The sequence below is a fragment of the Sarcophilus harrisii genome, chromosome 1 (genome assembly GCF_902635505.1).
Source record: "Sarcophilus harrisii chromosome 1, mSarHar1.11, whole genome shotgun sequence".
In the NCBI taxonomy this organism is placed as follows: domain Eukaryota; kingdom Metazoa; phylum Chordata; class Mammalia; order Dasyuromorphia; family Dasyuridae; genus Sarcophilus; species Sarcophilus harrisii.
In genome coordinates this window covers 247630147-247652881 of record NC_045426.1, presented here as the reverse complement: position 1 = coordinate 247652881, position 22735 = coordinate 247630147, and the positions used below count along the sequence as shown (strand labels likewise).

General features: G+C 33.6%; 1 pseudogene; it reads left to right on the top strand.

Annotated features, from left to right (window-relative positions):
* The first annotated feature begins 22008 nt into the window (after window positions 1–22008).
* Window positions 22009–22735, top strand: part of LOC100920007 — a 190921-nt pseudogene continuing 190194 nt past the window's right edge.

The window sequence follows — 22735 nt, the reverse complement described above, 5'->3', positions numbered from 1 at the left end:
TAGGAGATTTGAAATTCTAGTAATGAAAATATATCTTAAAAAGAAAACTCCTGATCTCAGGACATATTGAGAACAGTTTGCTATAATTTCTTCTTTGAAAAGAGTTTTTATTAAACATAACATTTCATAAAGATGATTGAATATATACAAGTTTCATAATCAGAAAAAAAAATTGATTGTATCTAATATGCTCGACTTACTGAAACAGGAAATGAAATTAATATATTTGTGACAGAATTTCATCTTTAGTATTGAAACAAAAAGTTCTTAATTAACTTTCATTTCAACTAAAACCATTAAATTAACAAGAATACCCTGTTTTCTAAGTATTCCATTTCATAGATATTTTTATCTTCTATTGATCTATATGTGTTCATATATTGTTTTATAAAGTCTTCTCTTTATTTTATATGTTTATATTTTCCTAGAGTACAAACTATTTGTGATGAGGATTGTTTCTTCTATTTGTACTCTTCAGAATCTCTAATGGCATTGCTAATAATGCAAATGTTAAGTTTCTATGAAACATCTGTTGGGCAAATTAATTGAAAGATAGTGAGAGTTAATAAATTTTATAAAGGAGTAGATCATAATTATCAATAAAAATATATGTAATTTATGTATGAAATTCTAATTATAATGTAATTGTAACCAAAAAAAATCACTACTCAGATGAACATATTTAAGTTATGTGGTAGTGGACTTATTTAACTATCCACATAGGGATCATTTAATTTTTATAAATATTTTCATAATTTTTTTGTTTACATTGAAACATTGGTAGGGATGTTGCCCCCATTAGTTACCTATAATTTTGTTGGGTTTTTTTTATTTTAATAAATCTGTTTGTCTGTTTTTAATTGTGTTTTGTCTATTTTTTTTTCTACTAGAAAATTTCTATGATCATTACTCTGCATTTCAACCATCTACCACATATTAGGGCATTAGCTCCTCAGCCACTTTCTCCTCTTTTCTGCAACTACTTCTTAATCCATTTTTTGATTTAACTTAAATAGTTTCCATACCAACAATCCTTTCTATTTCTTACTCCTTAATAATTTTGGGGTGTGTTTTCTTCATTGAATCTACTTTAATTTGTTAACATGTTTTCCATAACAAGATCATTGGAATGAAATTTACTCTACCTTTAGATCTTGCTAGAGTCATCTAGCTAGAGCTAGATGTTAATTCCTTGTCCTGAAATGCAAGTTTATTATAAAGCTTCCTAAAATCTTTTCAAGTATTTGAGTCACAAATAGATCTAGAATTTTGTTATTTGTTTTTGTTGTTGTTGTTCATATTTTGGTCATTTATTAGCATAATACAATTTTTACAGGTTTATTTCTGCTCAGAATTTTATGAGGTTCAGGACTTTCCCCAGTTGCATCTTTTTTTCCAAGTTAGATTTAAATTAAAGTTGAGTTTTGACCAATTTCAAACCTCTTTAGGGCTCATTATTGCTTCTCAAGCCTTACTGATGTTTGCAACATTTCCCATCTTAATGCCATCTGTGACTTTAATTAGCATGCTGTTTACTTCCTCTTTCAGATCATTAATGAAGATGTTTAGAAGAACTGGACCTAACACTAACCCTGGCAGCACCCATCTAGAAACCTCCTCCCAAAGCGAAAAAAGTAATTTATCATTAGCCCTTTCATGTGGTACTTCAACCAATTTTTCATCTGTGTAAGATTGTTCATATCCAAGCTAATTTAAACTAATTCTTTGAGTAAAATTTCATAAGGCATGGTATCCAGTGCTACAAGATATGCTACATCTACTACTGCTTTCATCTATTAATCTCATGACTCTATCCAAAAAGGGGAAAAAAGCAATTAAATTTGCCTGGCATGATTTGTTCGTTGTAAAACTCGACTGCTTGCTTTTCATAACTCATTTATCCTCTAGATGTCTTCTAATATTTATCTAAAGATTTGTTCCCTTATTTCACTAATTGATGATAACTTCTGTTGTTTCTCCTTTTTTTCCTTCTTTCCTTCCTTCCTTCCTTCCTTCCTTCCTTCCTTCCTTCCTTCTTTCCTTCCCTCTCTTCTCTCCTTTCCTTTCCTTCCTTCCCTTCCTCCTTTCTTTCTTCCCTTCTCTCTTTTCCTTCTTCTTTTTCTCCTTTCTTACTTCCATCAGCTATCTCTTTCTTGTTCTCTGACTTTATCCCTTCTTCTCTCCCTTTCTTCTTTCCTCCTACTCTCTTGTTCTCATTTGATCCCTCCTTTCCTCCTTGGATCTCTCCCTTCCTTCCTGCTTCCCAGTTTTCCTCTCTCTCTCTCTCTCTCTCTCTCTCTCTCTCTCTCTCTCTCTCTCTTCACAGAAATTATTTTATCTGTGAAATATATTTTGTACTTCTCATATTGCTAATAAAAATTAACATTTACTTTCTTAATTGAATTAGCCAGATCACTAGTCCTAGTGAGTGTTTTATTAGGTCTGGAAAATACAGTATAAATGTGACAATCATTTTGGGACGTTCCTAGAATCCATGACAGCCAAATTTATTTAGAATACCCTTACAATTCTTCATTGTATTTTACAAGGTCTTCCTTATATGCTACTCATTCAAACTTTGTCTTTCCTACAGTGTTTTGTTGTTGTTGTTGGGAAAAGTAAAGAGAGTACTGAGAGATGATTTTTATAAAGATGATTTTTAAAAGCAGGTCAATATCTCAATCATTTGAAAGTCTTTATGGATTTCATTACCTTCTGCTCATTAATTAGTAGTATTTTTTCTCTCTGATATCTTTATAAGATCCCTACTTATTCTTTTGAAGCCCCTTTGGATATCATTAGCACACTTTGCCTACCCCCACTCCATCTTTTATTTTGCTGACCTTTTAGTTTCTCTTAAAAGACTTAACTGGATTTGTGCATGTGTGTGTGTGTGTGTGTGTGTGTGTGTCTGTGTGTCTGTGCATGATTTTACTTGATCCCTTTTTAAAACATCATCCGTTTAATGTTTGTTTGTTTTATATACTGCAACACTTAAAAAATCTTCCCAAACATCTGTGTAGAAAAAAATCAAAAATGAAATTTTTTATATCTTATAATATTAAATGCAGTATTTTCAAACATATCTGATCCCAATTATAACACTCCCCATGTAACCATAGATGAGAAGATATTTATCTTTCCGAGGTGGGACAAATATGTATTTCCTTATCTGAAAAATGATGAGTTTGAACTAGAGCAAATCTCTAAAGAATAGCAATTCCTACAGAGATGATACTATGATATTAATTCCACATAGGATACATAATGACAAATACATGCCATTTATAAAATCAGAATATGTTCCCCTTACTACAAATAGATCTTTAATTTTTTCCCTTTAATTCTACCCACTCATATTTTCTCTGAAAATATGTTTTTCTTTAATCCAGTGTGCCAATAAAGAAGCAATTCATGTTCAGATTAATTAATTAATTAAGCAGGGCACAGGATCTGATTCTTATCTTGTTTTATTTTATTTTGTTATACAATGGCTTCACTACTGTGGATTTGTATTTTAGGATTTATTTTAAAATGACTGTCATGTCTTTTCCAATTAAAATCAAATGCTTAGAAATATAAAAAACCCAGTCCTCATTTTACAGGTGAAGATAAGCATTTTATTAAGCACTTAGTATGTGGTGGGCAGTGTGCTAAATATTTTTAAGATATCTCATTTGGTGTTCACAATAATTGTGTGAGGTAGCTCATATTATTATTTCCATTTTATACTTGAGGAAATCGGGGCAAACAGAGATTAAGTGAATTGTCCAAGAACAAACATGGTGAAAATCACTTTATCTCTATAAGTAAAGTAAATAATGTAGTAAGTGTATGAGACCAGGTCTTCCTGACCCCGAGTCTAGCATTCTATACACTGTTTAACTGCCTCTAAATTAAGAAAATTAAGGTCCATGAAGATTAAATGATTTGTTCAAGGTCACACAGATAATCAATGGTAGAGTTGAAATTAAAATCTAGATCTTCTCGTTTCTAATTCAGTTTCCTGGATTAGTGTAACAGATAACTTCTTCAGTGAATATGCTGGATAATCAGCTGTAAAAGTGATGTGCCTATATTATGGATTTGGTTGGATTAGGCAAATTCTAAAATTTCTTCCAACTCCAAGATCAAGGACCAAAGGAGACCAGAGGAAAAAACCTCATGGTGTCTCACCCCAGCTAATCCATATGCCAAATTAAAGTTGGATCTCTAAAATGGATTTATTTTGTAAGTATACCTTTAAGAAAACATTTCACCACAATTTAATTCTCACTGTATGAGTTCCACAATTTTCATCATCCACTCTTACTATATTAGATGTAAGCAATATATTTATATCACTCTGTCTTAAATCCTAATTCTTGTGCTATTCCCTCATACCCTGTCCTAATCTCATTCTAGTTACTTTCTTTATTCTATTATTCTCTGTGCAACTCCAATAAATTCTCAACATCCATGAGTATTTTCTCCACCTCTTAGATTTAACAGAGACTTAAGTATCCCCTGGTGACACTGTATATACCTTACAACCTTCTCCACAGGTGAAAAACTCTTCTTTTTCCATTATACTTATTGATCAAGAGAATGGATAAAATATTTAAGGTTATTGTTGCATGATGAAAAATGCATTGAATGGAGAATCAGGATTTAAGTTCTGATCTACATTATTATACCATTTCTGGAAAGTCACTAAATCTGAGTGGATCTCATTTTCTTTGATCACAAAATGAATGGTTTGAACTAAAACAGAGATTTTAAATTTGGAGACTATGAATGTAATTTTCAAAATAATTTTATATCTGTACTTCAATATAATTTTATTTCATTTTAAAATCATATATATGGTTGTGTATATATATATATATATATATGTGTGTGTGTGTGTGTGTGTGTGTATGTACATGCATGTGGATTTATATAAATATATACACATGTAAAAACACACAGATAATCTCATGTGCTCCTCCAACCAACCTTGGGAGGTAGGTACTATTATTGTCTCCATTTTACAAAAAAGAAAAACTTGGAAAAGAAAGGTCAAATAATTTGCCCAGGATTAAAAGACTTGTTGGGAACTAAGTCACATTTAATCTCTGTTCTTCCTGACTCTAGGTCTGTCTTTTTTCATATTAATTTATACATTTATTATACATGCATGATGTATTCTAATTATTTATATTTGAGTTACATGTGCTTGCTGGACTGAAAGTTTCAGAAAGACATTACTACTCTTTTTTTATGTCCTGTAGCCTTACACATTATTCTAGACAAAGGAAATATTTTGTGTTTGTGGAAATAGCATCATCAGGAGTCTTCTGTATCTTCATTTCTCTCCTCTCCTTTCTCCTTTTTTCTTTTTCTCTCTTCTTCCTTTTTTCCTCCCCTTTCTATTCCTCTTCATCTCCCCTTTTTTATAAAGCTTTTTATTTTCAAAACATCAATGCATGCATAGTTTGTTTTCAACATTCACCCTTGCAAAACTTTGTGTTCCAAATTTTTTCTCCCTTCCTTTTCCTTACCCCCTTCCTTAGATGGCAGTCAATCCAATATAGGTTAACTATGTGCAGTTCTTCAATACGTATCTCCAGAATTGTCACACTATACAAGAAAAAATAGATCAAAAAGAAAAAAGGAGAATGAAAACAAAATGCAAGAAAACAACAACAAAAAAGTGAAAATACTATGTTATTATCCACACTCAGTTCCTATACTCCCCTGTCTGGATGCAGATGGCTCTCTCCATCGCAAGACACTGAAACTGACCTGAATCACCTTGCTGTTGAAAAGAGCCATCTCCATGAGAATTGATCAACATATAATTTTGTTGTTGTTCTGTGTAATGTTCCCTTGGTTCTACTCAATTTACTCAGCATCAGTTCATGTAAGTCTTGCCAAGCCTTTCTGAAATCATCCTGCTGATCATTCTTATAGAACAATAATACTCCATAACATTAATATACCATAATTTATTCAGCCATTCTCCAACTGATGGACATCCATTCAGTCTCCAGTTTGTTGACACTATAAAAAGGGCTACTACAAACATTTTTACACATGTATTTCCTTTTCCTTTTTTTATGATCTCTTTAGGATACAGGCCTAATAGAGACACAGCTGGATCAGAGTATTCACAGTTTGATAGCTCTTTCGGTATAGATCCATATTGCTCTCCATAATGGTTGGATCAATTCACAACTCCACCAACAATGTATTAATGTCCCAGTTTTCCCACATTCCCTCCCAAATCATTAGATTTTCCTATCATTTTAGCCCATCTTGAGAGGTGTGTAGTGGTATCAGAGAGTTGCCTTAATTTTCATTTCTCTGATCAATAGTGACATAGAACATTTTTTCATATAACTAAAAATCTAGGTCTTTCTTTTTATCTATTTCACTATCCAGTTGCTTCAATCTTCTACCACTGATAATTTTTCTATATTTATAGATATGTTCAAATCTTTCAACCCTAAAAAGCAATAAATAAAGCAAATAAACAGAGGGTAAAGTCTTCTTTTTATTTTTCTATTCCATTCAGGTACCATCTGATGTCTTTCCTCCTCATTTGCTACCAAACTCGTTGAAAACATTATCTATACCTAAATGTCTCAAATTCCTTAGCACTTGAAACTAGCTTCTATCCCCACCACAGTTATGAAAGAGCCAGTGCTCCAAAAGATCACAGATAACTTCTTAATGGTCAGATTCAATAATCACTTTTTAGTCCTCCCTGGCCACTCTATAAATTTTCACTTTGTTAATTTCTATCTCACTATTTTGAATATTTGTTTTCTTATCTTGACTTCTAAGATATGATACTTTCCTGCTTTTATTTTGTCCTTTTTAATGAATCTTTCCATAGCTCCTTAATTACCTTCTTATCTTGATCCTATATCTGTAATTTGGGTTTTTTTCTGAGTATTTCTTTGGTTTTCTTCTCTTTTCTCCCTATACTCTCTTAGAAATTCCATTTACTAATGAAAACATGTAAAGGAAGAAAGTTTAGTAATACCCACATCTTAAAACTATATTATAAGACAATAATTATCAAAAATATCAGATACTGACTAAGAGAAAAAAAGTTAGATCAATGGAACAGACTAGACACATTTTACAGTAGCAAACAGATATAATAACCTTGTATTTAACAAGTGTGAATACAAATCTTTTATAAAAATATATTATTTGGCAAAAATAAAAAATGGGAAAACTGGGAAGTAGTATGGCAAAACCTGGGTACAGACCATTATCTTACACAATTCACAAAGATAAAATCAAAATGAATACAAGAAAAAGGTGGAGCCAGGATAATAGAGTGAAGGTAGGGACTAACTTGTCCACGTTCTCCCCCAGACCATTCCAAATATTTTAAATAATGAATATAAAAAAATTAGAGTTGGAACCCACAAAAAGATGGAGTGGAACAATTTTCCGGCCAAAAGCATCTTGGAAGGTTGGTAGAAGTGGTTTGTTATATCAAGGTGATTCTGGAGTACAATTACAGTACAAGCCACCTCCATTACAGCCAAGGCCAGCACAGCCTGGGCTCCATACCAGGAATAAGCATAGGGACCTCTCCACTGGTAACAGTGGTGGCAATCTCCAGACTCAAAGAGTCTCAGCTCACAGAGGCCAAAGACAACTTAGCAGGAGATTGAGCTTACTGGGGTGTGAGGGAGGTGGAGATCAGGATCAAGATCAGGCTTTGGGATCTGTGGTGTTCTTTTTCTTTAAAATATAATGGTTCTCTCTGGGAACAGGTTTCTTGGGGAGGTTTTCTGGAGGCAGCCTTAGTTTCAATTAAAAGTAATAATCACCCAAATGCAGCCAGGTGCTAAAAGTTCAAATCTTTTATTGAGTCCTTCAATATAGCCCAGTTAGTTTTCTTAGAGGCCTATCTCTCTCCTTGATTCTAAGAACTCTTGCAGTTTTATCCTTTGCTTCTGCCTCTGCTTTCTTCAGCCTCCAGCCAGCACCAAGGTGAAAGTTGGAAATGAATCTGACTTCGCATCCAAGAGTGGGCTTGTGGGCTTCTGTATCTCCCAGAGTCCTCCTGGCTCTCAATCTCCCAGAGTGCTCCTCTCCTACTCTTGGCAATGTTTCAAAGTAAATCATTTGACTGGCTCCCTGAAGCTCTATTTATGCTCCTTCTCTGACAGTGGGATTATGGGATCAGAGAGTGGGATTATGGGTTTCCTCCCAGCATGCTCTCTGGCCCTAAGAGTTTCAAGGGAGGTGTGAATTCACAAAGTTACAAAGTTAACTTTGTAAATCTCCCATTCTTGTGAACTCCAGTGAGTAAAGGTGTGAACACAAGTATTGTTTCTCAGTTCCACTTAGTACCTTGTTTCTTCTGGCCCATAACATCTCCTTGTAAAATCAGATCAATCATACTGAACCATGCTAAATTAGATAATTATTGTCTCTATCAATTCTAATGACTTAAACAGTTTGTAAAGATTCCAACAGGGATCCACTGAATTATCAGTGGTAGCAGCTGCCATAGAATCAATGACCATGGTGACAACAGTAATAGCTTCCAGAGATCTCAGCACACAGGCTGGGATTGCGGAGTGGGTGGTATAATGAACAGCAAGTCAGAGGGAGATTTCAGGATCCTCTTTACTGGCAGTGAGGCAGGATTCTCTTGTTTTGCCCATACTCAGATCTAGATTGCAGTGCTGGCTCACAACACTAGAGTCCCTAGAAGGATCTTTAAAAACAACTGCACAAAACCCCTAAAGTTTGGGACATTGCACCTTCCTCCATGTAAATAGAGCCCTAATTTAGCAAAGAATTAAAAGCTAAATAATTGATTGAAAAAATGAGCAAACAAAAGAAAAAGATTTTGTCTATAGAAAGTTACTATGGTGGCAAAGAAGATCAGAATACATATTCAGAAGATAATAATACTACTGATCCAACAGTTTTGGAGAACAATCTATAATTATGCTCAAAAAGTATTTTAAGTACCAATACCTTTTGACCCAGCAATACCACTACTAGATCCATTTCCAAAGATGATTAGGAAAAAGTCAAAAGAACCTACCTGTACATTTTAAATATTTATAGCAGTTTTCTTTGTGGTGGCAAAGAACTCAAAATTGCAAAGATGACCATAAATAGGATAATTACTGAACAAGTTGGAACATTTTATTATGATGTAATACTACTATGGTTTAAGAAATGATGATCTCAATAATCTTAGAAAAACATGGAAAGACTTGCACAAAATAATTAAGAGTGAAATGAGCAGAATCAAGAAAACATTATATAAGGGCAATTTTTTTTTAGGAATGGTCATGAACTAATAAGCCATTATATGTGTGTGGGTGTCTGTATGTACATACATACATAAATACAAATGGTTTGATGAGTAGATGGGTGAATATGTATGTATGTGTATGTAAATATAGATATACTAATTGTAGCCATCTCAAAGATGGATGGGGAAGGAGAGAGGAAAAACAGAAATTTATAGATAACTATTAAATATTTTAAAAGAATAGGGAAAGTTTGCCTATCAGATATTTACAAAAAGGAGGAATTTATGACCAAAGAAGTACTAGAGAACATTATGGAATGCAAAAGGGATAATTTTGATTAAAACAAATTAAAAAGCTAAGATTAGAAGGGCAGTAGAAAGTTAAGAAACAATTTTTTGCATTTAGTGTTTCTGATAAAGGCCCCATTTCTAAAATAATAATAATTGGGTCAAAAAAATCCATAAATCATTATTTGTTACAGAAATGCAAATTAAAACAACTCTGAGGTACTACCTTATATATATCAGAATGGCTAAGATGACGGGAAAAGGTAATAATCAATGTTATAGGGCTATGGGAAAATTGGGATACAAATACATTGTTGGTGGAATTGTAAACTGATCCAGCCATTCTAGAGAGGAATTTGAAACTATGCTAAAAAGCCTTTAAAATTGTGTATACCCTTTGATCCAGCCGTGTCACTACTGGGTTTGTATCTGAAAAACATAAAAATGAAAAGAGCAAAAAGTACTAAAATGTGCAAAAATATTTGTAGCAGCTCTTTTTGTGGTGAGAAGGAAATAGAAGTTGATGAATGCCCATCATTAGGGAAATGGCTGAAAAAATTAAAGTAAATAAATGTAATGGAATATTATTGCTATATAAGAAATATTGAGCAGACTGATTTCAGGAAAGCCTAGAAAAACTTACTTGAACTGATTTTGAGAGAAATGAGCAGAACCAGGAGAACATTATATAAAGTAACAATAAGATTATGTGTAATCAACTATAATAAACTTAGGTCTTATCATCATGTTCTGGTAATTTAAGGATAGGTTATAAATGGCACTTTTTTTAACTCAATTAAAGTGAAAATAAAATTTAATTATACAATATATGAAATAGATTGCCTACAATAACAACCAATATAGTAAATAATACATAAAAGACAAAGAATAAGGAAAACTATGATTAAAATAGGAGAGAGAGAGAGAGAGAGAGAGAGAGAGAGACAAGATACATCACTGATCTAAGGAGCACTGGAAAGTAGCTGGGGGCCCCAGTTGCAGCCTTTAAACTTGACTGGGAAAAGTGTTATCCCAGGCAGAATAGTATCTCCATGGATGAAGCCCAATAAGGATTAAAACAGGACTGAATTTATAGGGCTTGAAAACAAAGAAAACATGGAGCTAACTCGCTTACATATAGAAAGTTAAGTATAGGAGAAGGAAATGCCAGATGGACTTCCAAGATATGACTTGATAAATGTAAATGTCAGGGAAGGGGCCAACCCTCACTGGCATCCATTGTGTCCCAAGGAGTGGCTAGTTCCTGGAATTGTAGAGGTGAAACCAAACACACTTGGCATATTCCCAGTCTCATAGGGTTAAAGAAAAGCTAAGTTCCGATGGAGAGAGTCACATTCTTGAAATGATTTGAAATGAACTTACTTATAAGAAGGTATTTCTTATTCACAGCAGTACAGTGATCCAAGACCATTCCAGTAGATTTGGGATGAAAAATGCTGTCAGCATCTAGAAGAATTAGGGGAAAAGAATACGAATTGAAAAATATTATTTCCATCTTTTTTTTGTTTATTTGTTTTTTCTTTTTTCTTTTGTTCTGGTTTTTTTTCACAACATGACAAATAGGTAAATATGTTTAAACAATTGTATGTGTATGACCTATATCAGATTGTTTGCTGTCTTTAGCAGAGGAAAGGCAAAGAGGGAGAGAGAAAAAATTTAGAACTCAAAATCTTACAAATATGAATGCAAAAAGCTATCTTTATAGGTAATTTTTAAAATAAAAAACATTAAGTAAAAAACAAAAAATAGCAATTATACTTAATAAATTTGCAGTTTTGTGTACAATCACCTTTTTATTACAATGTTATAGAAAAGTTTATTTCATTTCATAAATTAAAAATAAAATTAATTAAAAAAGAAATCTCATATATTCTCTGTTATCAACTATCACTTTATGCAGTTTGATCTGCAGTCTTTGTTAAGTGCTATTTTCACACTCAACTACGGCTAATCAATCCTGGTTCCTTGGTCTAATCAGAGAAACTCTGGCAAATAATAAAAATCTTGCCTCTGTTTTGAGGTCTCCAGAATCTCTGGCCGCTATCTCATATGGACACAGTTTGAGCAAAACAGCACGGCAGGCAAGCTTAGACTTTATTCACGTGGTTTACACCTCATTCTATGACCTCCTGCATTCTCTTAGTATCTCTCCCCAACCAAGCTCCAGATGGAAAGGATATGGAAAAGATGGAAAAGAGGTCAAGTCCCTCCTCCTCTAAGCTTATATAAGGTCTATGAGGTCACAGGCACAAGCCAATCTATGATGGAGATTACATCCCAAACCTGACAGGAGATCAGAGTAATTAAGATTCCTGCCGTGGCTAAAGGTCCCACCCACAAAGGAAGTCCCTATGTACTCATATCCAATCACATCTGGGGACCTTGAGACCATTGGCCTACTTATATCCAAATTGCACTTGCCTGACCTTTCTAATGGACACTTGCAAGTCTTCAATTCAAGTCCTGACTTGTGAGTGTTAGAACCATGTCTCTAGTTACTCAAAGGAAATCTTGAACAGTACTACTGTTATTATTATACCTAATTATATATATTATACCTAAATTGGATAAATATGAATTAATTATCCTTTCCCTGAAACCTTTTACTCCATCTGTTTTTCCCAGGAAGCTAGGTTTTGCAGTGCATGATAGAATGGTAGACTTGGAATCAGAAAGACTTGCATTCAAGTCTGACCTCAGACACTTATTGTCCATGTAACCAGAGGCAGAATATTTAACCACTACTGTGCCTCACTTTTGTCATTTGTAACATGAAGAGAATAACCAATTCTGCTTCACAGAGTTATGAGGATATTTTGAAATGAAAAATGCTTTTCAAACCTCAAAGCTATATTTAAATATCACTTATTATTATCTTTCTGTGCTATTATTGTTCATTTTTCCTTTCTGTAATAATTTTGGGGTGATCTTTGTTTTTCCCCATCTCTCTCACATATCCTTCTCATTTCATATCAAATCATTTATCAAATCTTGTCAATCCAAAATATTTCCCAGCTCATTTCCTCTTTTGTTCTCATTCTACCATTATCTAATAAGCCCCATTGAAAGAAACTGGAATAAAGAGGATTTACTCTTTCTCTCTTTAATCCAACTTCATACTGATGCTAGAATGTATAGTCTTTCATGTTCCTGTCATAAGGGTGTCATCAAAGGTTGAGGTATTTTACATGCTGCTTTGTATGATGGGAATATGATTCCATATTGGGCAAAAACCTGATTAAATATGTATGAAAAATAACTTGGGGTGGGTAATGAAGACCTGAATCTTCTATTACTGCTACTGCCAGTATTATTATGAAGAGGAGAAAGAAAAGGAGCATGAGGAGGAAGAAGAGAAAAAAGTAAGCAAAGGAAGCAAAAGAGGCAGAGAGCAAGGGATCAGGAGGGCTGAGTTTAAAGACAACTTGAGAATGAGAAAAATGGAGAGAGGGAGAGGGAGAGATATAAGTCTTGAGAGAGAGAGGGAAAGAAAATGTGACAGAATCAAAATCAGAAAGAGAAAGGAGGTGGGCAGACAGATGGCCTCTTTGTTAAAAAAAAATTCTGCTTAACTCTGTTAAATTTTGTTATTCCATACATTTTATAGTCCTTCACAAATCATCTACCTCACAGCCTAGCTGCTCCACTCATGATGAATCAAATTGGAGGCACTAAAATATTGCTAAATCAGTCCTTTCTCTGAGTACTATATTCAAAGAATTAGATAAAATAATAATTTTCTACCATTAGAAATAATTTATAATTTGATAAGCATGAAATTGATTTTTTTCTTTCCTCAAAACTACATATGTGTTCACCTGTTTCAAAAGCACTAAGTTTTACATTTCTCTGTAAAAAATTTTTTTATAAATTCACACACTAAAGTGTCATTGAGGAAAATTCACACACAGTTAACAAGTTACATTTAATTGTAGAAAAATTGACTTGTGCTCAAATTATAAAATGATAGCTTCCCCCCAAAAAAATTATCCTCCCCTCCTATGAATGTTATTCCTATAAATTTCAAGATACAAAAAAGAGATAATTTGGTACAGTATTCATACTAACTTACAAGGCATAAAACAGAGCTTTCTTTCACTTTCCCCTCTTGGTTCTTCTTCTGATTATTAGGTTTACACCACTCTTTTCAACTCCTGGTATATTATCTTCCATAGAATATAAGCTTTGTGAAGGCAAGGGTAGACTTTTCCTTTTTTTGTACAAATACAAGAAATGGCATTTAGCACAGTAATTGGCACATAGTAAGTACTTGATAAATGTTTATTGCCTTTCTTTTGTTTTTTGGGAAACTCACATTTTAAATATTTGAGAATTAAGTCTCAGAGTCTCTTAAGTATAGAGAAAAGGGAAGTATAATCATTCCATCTCCACATGATAGAAACAGAAATGAAAGTGAAATTAGTAGCAAGAATCCATTCCTAATACTTAATGGTTTGAGGGTCTGAGGCATCCTTATTCATCACTTACTGATGGACTTCTATTAGGAACATGATATTGTGGACCACAAAGAATATTCACTCTGAAATCAGAGTACTTGCTTTCAAAAATAAACATATTACCTGCATAATTTTGAATGTGGCCTTTATCTTTGGGGCTCAGTTTCCTCAAATGTAAAATAAGAATTTTGGGCTGAAAATCCTGAGTTGAATTCCAGTTCTGGATCTGTGAAGTTATGATATCCATGATCGTGTACAGCTCTAAATCATTCAACTTGTGATCCTATGAATGCAGCTACAAATGATTACATATATGAGCAGTATAAAAATATAAACAGTGTAGCTTAAAACATTTTATTTTAAGTTAGAATGTGAGGTACCCATATTTTTCTCATAAGCCAAAGTACTGGTTACCATAAGAGGCAAAAATCTCCACAACGCCCAAAGGGATCATCAGTGTATCCTATCATAGTCAATCACAAGTTCTAGAACATTGCAATAAGAAATACAATAGCATGGTGCTGGAGTAAAAGACCAAACAAATTATCTCAAAATAACATTCTTCCTCCTTGATGTACACATTTAGAGAAGTCATTCTTTATATTGTTGCTTATCAGCTAAATCTTCATGACAAATAGATTCAATGCAGTCTAAAATATCAGTTGTGATTTTTTTTCATTTGTGAATCTTTCTTAAGAAATTAAAATTAGGGGGGGGCAGAGCCAAGATAGCAGAGAATAGATACAACTTTCTGTGACCTCCTCTGACCTTCTCTCAAACCATCAGCAGATTAAGCATCTAAACTGGTTTTGGGGTCAAAGAACCCACAAATATTTGGAGTACAACACATTCCCAGAAGAAGATATCTTGGAAGAACTTCAAAACAGGTCTGTTTCAAACAGTCAAGGGAACAGTCTGCTGAGCCCAGACCGCAGCACAGAGAGACCTGGGCAAGGAGCTAGGAAAGGGAGTCAGAGTATTGCAGCTTTATGTACCTGAGAAACTTTTGAGGACCTCTTAGGCTAGTCTGTCCTGGTTGCAAGCAAGTGGTTTGGCAGATTTGCTACAAAAAACAAATTGTAAACTGAGTCTTGGAAGAATGTCAGACCTAGTTGCTATTACCCAGCATCTAAAATCAATCAGCAGAACTGCCTTAGGGCAAATTGAAGCAGCTGTCATTCCTTTGCATTGACCAGATTTCAAGCCTTAAAAAAATGAAAAAAAAAAATCAAAAAGAACTCTCACCATAGACAGATTTTATGGAGAGAAAGAAGAACAGACCCCAAATCCTGAGATTCCTAAAGGCAAAACAATTCCAGATGAAGCCCCAAAGAGAGATTTGAGCTGGTCTCCATTTCACAAGGCTTTCTTGGGTGATTGCATTAAAGATCTTAAAAGAGAATTGAAAGAAAAATGGAGAAAGAAAATGAGATCACTGCAAGAAAAAATGGAAAAAGCAAATAATGCCCTACAAAATAGATATGAAAAAGATACCAATTCATTGAAAAACAAAAATTGGGAAATGTAAAAAATAACAAAATAAGCCAAAAAAGGTAAGTGTAAAAAATAATACACTAAAAAATAGAATTGAACAAAGGGAAGTAAATGACACAATAAGACTTCAATAGTCAGTCAAACAAAAACCAAAAAAAAAAAAAAAAAAAAAAAAAAGAAAGAAAGAAAGAAAGAAAGAAAGAAAGAAAAGAAAAGAAAATATAAAATATATCCTAGGAAAAACAACTGACCTGGCAAACAGATCTAGGAGAGACAATTTAAGGATTATTGGATTTCAGGAAAGCCATGATGAAAAACAGAACCTAGACATTATCTTACAGGAATTCATAAAGGAAAACTGGCCTGATATCTTAGAATCAGAAGGTAAAATAGGCATTGTAAGAATTCACAGATCACATCTTGAAAGGAATCCTAAAATTAAATCCCCAGGTATTATAGTGACTAAATTTCAGAACTATCGCACCAAGGAAAAGATATTGTAAGCAGCCAGAAAGAAATAATTTAAATACTGAGGAGCCATAATTAGGTTTACCCCAAATCTCACAACTTCCACTTTAAAAGATCAAAGAGCCTGGAGTCTGATATTCCAAAAAGCAAAGGAACTTGGATTCCAGTCAATAATAATATCCAGATAAAATGAATATTATCTTTCAGGGAAGAAAATGGACATTCAATGATATAGGTGAATTTTACCTATTTTTAATGAAAAGAACAGAACTGAACAAAAAGTTGATCTCCAAACACAGAACTCAAGAAAAACATAAAAAGGTAAAAAGGAAAGAAATCTTGAGAACTATATTTCTATTATGGATATACTTAAAGAGTGCAGGTATAATTTAATTTTATTATAATAATATGAAAAAGAAAACAGAGATGGAAAGGAGATAGTACTGGAAAAAGAGGAAAAAGGAGGTAAAATAAGGGAAATTACACCTCACAAAGAGGCAAAGTAGACCTATTATAATTGAAGGAAAGAAGGAAGGGGGATAAACATTGTGTGAATCTTACTTTCATCAGATTTGGCTCAAAGAGAGAATATCAGATATGTTAGATTTCCCAGAGGAACTTGTCTCATCTTATAGGGAAGTGGGAGGGGGAAGAGGAAAAAAGGGAAGGCTAATAGAAGGGGAAACATATGTTTTAGGGGAAAGGTATAAAAAAGCAGAAAGGGTTCTAAAGGGAAGGGCTGGTTGAGAGAGTTGGTCTTCAAACATGTCTGATATACTCTCTTCAAGCCAAATCTGATGAAAGTAAGATGGAAGAGGAAATAAATTATTTAAATAGTCCCATTTTAGAAAAAAAAAATAGAACAACTTATTAATTGAATCCCTAAGAAAAAAATCTCCAGAGCCAGATGGATTTGCCAAATTCTACCAAACATTTAAAGAACAAATAATTCCAGTATCATACAAACTATCTGAAAAAATAGGGAAAGAAGGAGATCTACCAAATTCCTTTTATGACACAGATGTGGTGCTAATATCTAAACCAGTCAGGATCAAAACAGAGAAAGAAGATTACAGACCAATTTCCCTAGTGAATATTGATGTAAAAATCTTAGATAAAATACTAATGAGATTGCAGAAAGTCATCCCCAGGAAAATACACTATAAGCAAGTAGGATTTATACCAGGAATGCAGAACTGGTTCAGTATTAGGAAACTATTAGCATAATTGTCTATATCAATAATCAAACTAATAAAAGTCATATGATTATCTCAATAGATGCAGAAAAAACATTTGATAAAATCCAACACCAATTCCTATTAAAAATGCTAGAATATAGGAATAAATAGACTTTTCCTTAAAATGATCAATAACATGTATTTAAAATCATCAGCAAGTATCATATGTAATGGGAACAAACTAGAACCATTCTCAATAAGATCAGGAGGGAAACAAGGCTACCCACTATCACCATTACTATTCATTAGTGAATTAGTTATGTTAGCTTTGGCAATAAGGGAAGAAAAAAGATTAAAGAAATTAGAGTAGGTCATGAGGAAACTAAATTATCAGTCTTTGCAGATGATATGATGATATACTTAGAGAAGTCTAGAGAATCAATTAAAAAACTACTAGAAACAATTCACTTTAGCAAAGTTGCAGGATACAAAAACTAAATACACATGAATCTTCCACAATTTTTATATATTAACAACAAAGTCCAACAACAAGAGATACAAAAACAAATTCCATTCAAAATAACTGTCTATAGTGTAAAATATTTGGGAATCTATCTGCCAAGGAAAAGTAAGGAACTATATAAATACAACTACAAAATAGTTCCCACATAAATAAGGTCAGATCTATCAAGCTCATGGGTAGGTCAAGCAAATGTAATAAAAATGACAATACTACTAAAATTAATCTATTTATTTAGTGCCATACTAATCAAATTCTCAAGAAATTATTTTACAGACCTAGAAAAAATAATAACAAAGTTCATCTAGAAGAACAAAAAGTGAAGAATTTCAAGGGAATTAATGAAAAAAAATGCTAATAAAGGTGGTCTAGCTGTACCAGACCTAAAACTAAATTATAAAGCAGCAGGCATCAAAATCATTTGGTACTGGAGAAGAAATAGTGAATCAATGGAAGATGTTAGGATCACAGGACAAAATAGTCAATTATAACACTCTAGTGTTTGACGAACCCAAAGACCCCTGCTTTTGGAATAAGAATTCACTGGTTGACTAAAACTGCTGGGAAAATTGAAAATTAGTATGGAAGAAATTAAGACTTGACCCATACCTAACACCACACCAAGATAAGTTTTAAATGGGTTCAGGATTTAGACATAATGAGTGATACTTTAAGCAAATCAGAAGAACAAAGGAAAGTCTATGTACTCAGATCTGTGGAGAAGGAAGGAATTTGTGTCAAAAGAATAACTGGAACTCATAATTAAATGTTAAATAGATAATTTTGATTATATTGAATTAAAAAGTTTTTGTACAAACAAAATTAATGCAGACAAGAACAGAAGGGAAGCAATAAATTGGAAAATCATTTTTACAATTAAGGGTGCTGATAAAGGCCTCATTTCTAAAATGTATAAAGAATTTATAAGAATTCAAGCCATTCTCCAATTGATAAATGGTCAGAGGATATGAATATTTTCAGATGAAGAAATTAAAACTATTTCTAATAAATGAGAAGGTGCTCTAAATCACTTTTGATCAGAGAAATGCAAATTAAGACAACTCTAAGATACTATTACACACCTCTCAGATTGACTAAGATGACAGAAAAAGACAAGGACGAATATTGGAGCGAATGTGAGAACTAATACATTGTTGGTGGAACTGTGAATGGATGCATCCATTCTAGAGAACAATTTGGAACTATGCTCAAAAAGTTATCAAAGTGTGCATACCCTTTGATCCAGCAATGTTTCTACTAGGCTTACATTCCAAAAAGATCTTAATGGGGGGAAAGGAATTCACATATGCAAAAATATTTGTTGCAATCCTTTTCATAGTGGCAAGAAACTGGAAACTGAGTGGATGCTCATCATTTGGAGAATGGCTAAATAAGTTATGGTATATGATGTAATGGGCTGAAGCTTGAGTTGATGCACTGAGGTCCCAAGCACGTGAGGCTAAATAGTAATTGGACCATACTCTATTAATATATACGCTTGGAGAAAGAATGGCCCATGCCCACTCTTTGTGCAAGTCCTGATGTGTTGTATAGTAAATGATGTAGGGACATTTTTGGTGGGTGGAGGCAGAGGGTCAGGAAGAGAGGCAGAGAGAGACTGCTGGCTGGGTTCCTGTCGTGGCTGCTCACATTGCTATCGCCATCCCCTTTCACCTCCACAAAGAATAAAGATCGAAGATTTTCCCTTAACCTGAATTCCTGACTCCAGCTGATTTTAAAATATGCGGTCATCACAATATGAATGTTATGGAATATTATTGTTCTATAAGAAATGATCAGAAGGATGATTTTAGAGAGGCCTGGAGAGACTTACATGAACTGATGCTAGTGAAATGAGCAGAACAATGAGCATTATACACGGCAACATTAATATTATGTTGCAATAATACAATGATCAATTCTGATGAATGTGACTCTTTTGAACAGTAAGATGACTGATGCCAGTTCCAATGATCCTGTGATGAAGAGAGCCATCTACACCCAAAAAGAGGACTGTGGGAACTGAATGTGGACCACAACATAATATTCTCACTCTTTTTGTTGTTGTTTATTTACATTTTGTTTTCTTATTCATTTACTTTCTTTTCTTGATCTGATTTCTCTTTTGCAGCAAGAGAATTGTATAAATATGATTATACATATTGGATTTAAAATATATTTTATATGTTTAACTTATATTAGGTTACTTGCTATCTAAGGGAAAGGCTGACGGGAGGAGAAAATCTAAAACACAAGGCTATGTAAGGGTCAATGTTGTCAAATTATCTGTGCACATGTTTTGAAAATAAAAAGCTTTATTGAAAAAAAGAAAGAAATTAAAATTAGAAATCAGTGCAAGTCTACTAGGCACAAATATCCCTGGATTTTAGACATGCCTTCTATTCAATAACCCAGTAGCAATATGTAAACTGAATATCAGGGAGCAGGATATAGTATTTCCTTTTGTATTTTATTTTGGTAGCTAAATCAAAACTCCATTGTTTTCCTATAATTATTAATTTTATGGGATTAAAAAGAGCAAATGCTATTTTTAATGTCTGAATTGCTACTTTTGCTGCTCCCTGAATCTCCTGAATCTCTACATAGCTGTCACTAATTTAGCTGTCAGTATCTATTTAATTACTTGAAGGTCCAGAGAGGTAAAAGCTTATGGTGAAAAAAAAGAAAATAATAAAAAAGAGGCAGAGAAAAAGATAATTTATCTATATTATTTGATACAATATCAATAAGAAAGTACTTATAGCATGTGGATATGGAAATAATCATAAAAATCATGTTATATATTAATAGTCCCCTTGGGTTGCTTTGTCTGTGTTTAGAGCCCTAGAAAATGGCTGAATCCAGTAGCGTTTTTTGACATATCTACTCAGGATGTTTAAGAGAGCTAAACAAGTGAAAGGGGGTGGATTCATTCAGTTCTTATGCTTGGTGGTGAGAAAATATTTAGTCAAAATAGAGAGTACAAAGGAAAGACAAATTCAAACAGCAGTAGCATCCCTGTTATTTAATTATTTTCCTTATATGACTCTAATTATTGGGCACAGTCACAAGGATCTACATTGACAGAAATGCCTAACTTAGTATATTCTGGAGTGCATATCACATCTTACCTTCACTGAGAAGAAGAAACAAGATAGTTCTGTTTATATTCAATTGTAAGTATTTATTAGGCAGCTATTATGTGCCAGTTATTTTGCTAAATATGGGAAATACAAAGAAATTTTTTTAAAACCTGCCCTCAAGAAACTTACATGAATATCACACACATTACTCATATATATTATTTTCTAAAATGACAATTTACAAATCTATCTTTCTTTCTCCCTTGCCTAGAAAAACATATTTCTAAATAAAATGCCTACAATTATTAAGGAACAGATTGGAATTAAGGGAATTCTGTTATTCTAGTATTAGAAATAAGAGTCCATCCTATTTTCCAGACTTGGAAGCTCTAGATTTTACAGATTGACACAACTGATTGCAGCCAACTTGTTCTACTTGCACAGTGAACTAAAGGACCTGGATAAAAATATTTTTGTTAGCCTGGGTACCAGCCCAAGAACAGAAGCAAACATCTTTGGAGTGGCCTGGAGGGAATTCACCATTGTGAAGAAGAGGGTCAAGAAGAAGAATATTCTGGGATAAGAATACAGCTGATGTGTCAGATCTAAAACTATATTATAAAGCAGCAGTCATCAAAACCATTTGGTACTGGCTAAGAAATAGAGTAGTCAGTCAGTGGAATATGTTAAATTTGCAGGACAAAATAGTCGATAACTGTAGCAATCTAGTATGTAACAAACCCAAATACCTCAACTTTTGGGATAAGAACTCACTATTTGAGAAAAACTGCTGGAAAAATTAGAAACTAGTATGACAGAAAATAGGCATTGACCCATACCTAATACTGTCTACCAAGATAAGGTAAAAATGGGTTCATGATTTAGACATAAAGAGTGATATTATAAGTAAATGAGAAAAACATAGGATGGTTTACCTCTCAGATTTATGGAGAAGGAAGAAATTTGTGACCAGAGAAGAATTCAAGCCATTCTCCATTTGATAAATGGTCAAAGGATATGAACAGACAATTTTCAGATGAAGAAATTAAAACTATTTCTAATCATATGAGAGGGTGCTCTGAATCACTATTGATCAGAGAAATGAAATTTAAGACAATTCTGAGATCCACTACATATCTCTCAGATCAACTGAGATTATAGTAAAAGATAATGACAAATGTTGGAGGGGATGTAGGAAAACTGGAACACTAATACATTGTTGGTGGAACTGTGAATGGATCGAGCCATAGTAGGGAACCTAGCAACAAGAATGCTAGGGAACAGAATAACAAGAGTCTGCATTAATCATGCAACCCTTCATCATGTACCTTGCACACAATGCCCCATTTGCATAGGCAATAAGTCTGTGCAAAAACAAGTCTTGTGCAAATCTGACTCTTGTGTTCTGTGGCTGGTTGCATCTCGGTCAGCTCACTCTTGGGAATGGTTGTTGAAGCCTCGGGTATGTGTTCTATGTGACTGGCTAAAGGTTCGGGGTACACACCCTGCAGACACATCAGGACAGGCATCAAGCACGCACCTAATTGAGATAGCCCCCACTGTCTCAGGAGTTGGGCTCCTGGATAAACAAGCTATACACATACTTGTTGCTGGGGCATGTTGGCATGGGCAGGTGAGAGGGGTAACGTACAGGACAGCAGAGGAAGAGAGAAAAAACGTGAATATCACACACATTACTCATATATATTATTTTCTAAAATGACAATTTACAAATATATCTTTCTTTCTCCCTTGCCTAGAAAAACGTATTTCTAAATAAAATGCCTACAATTATTAAGGAACAGATTGGAATTAAGGGAATTCTGTTATTCTAGTATTAGAAATAGAGTCCATCCTATTTTCCACACTTGGAAGCTCTAGATTTTACAGATTGACACAACTGATTGCAACCAACTTGTTCTACTTGCACAGTGAACTAAAGAAGGGACAAGATGATGTAA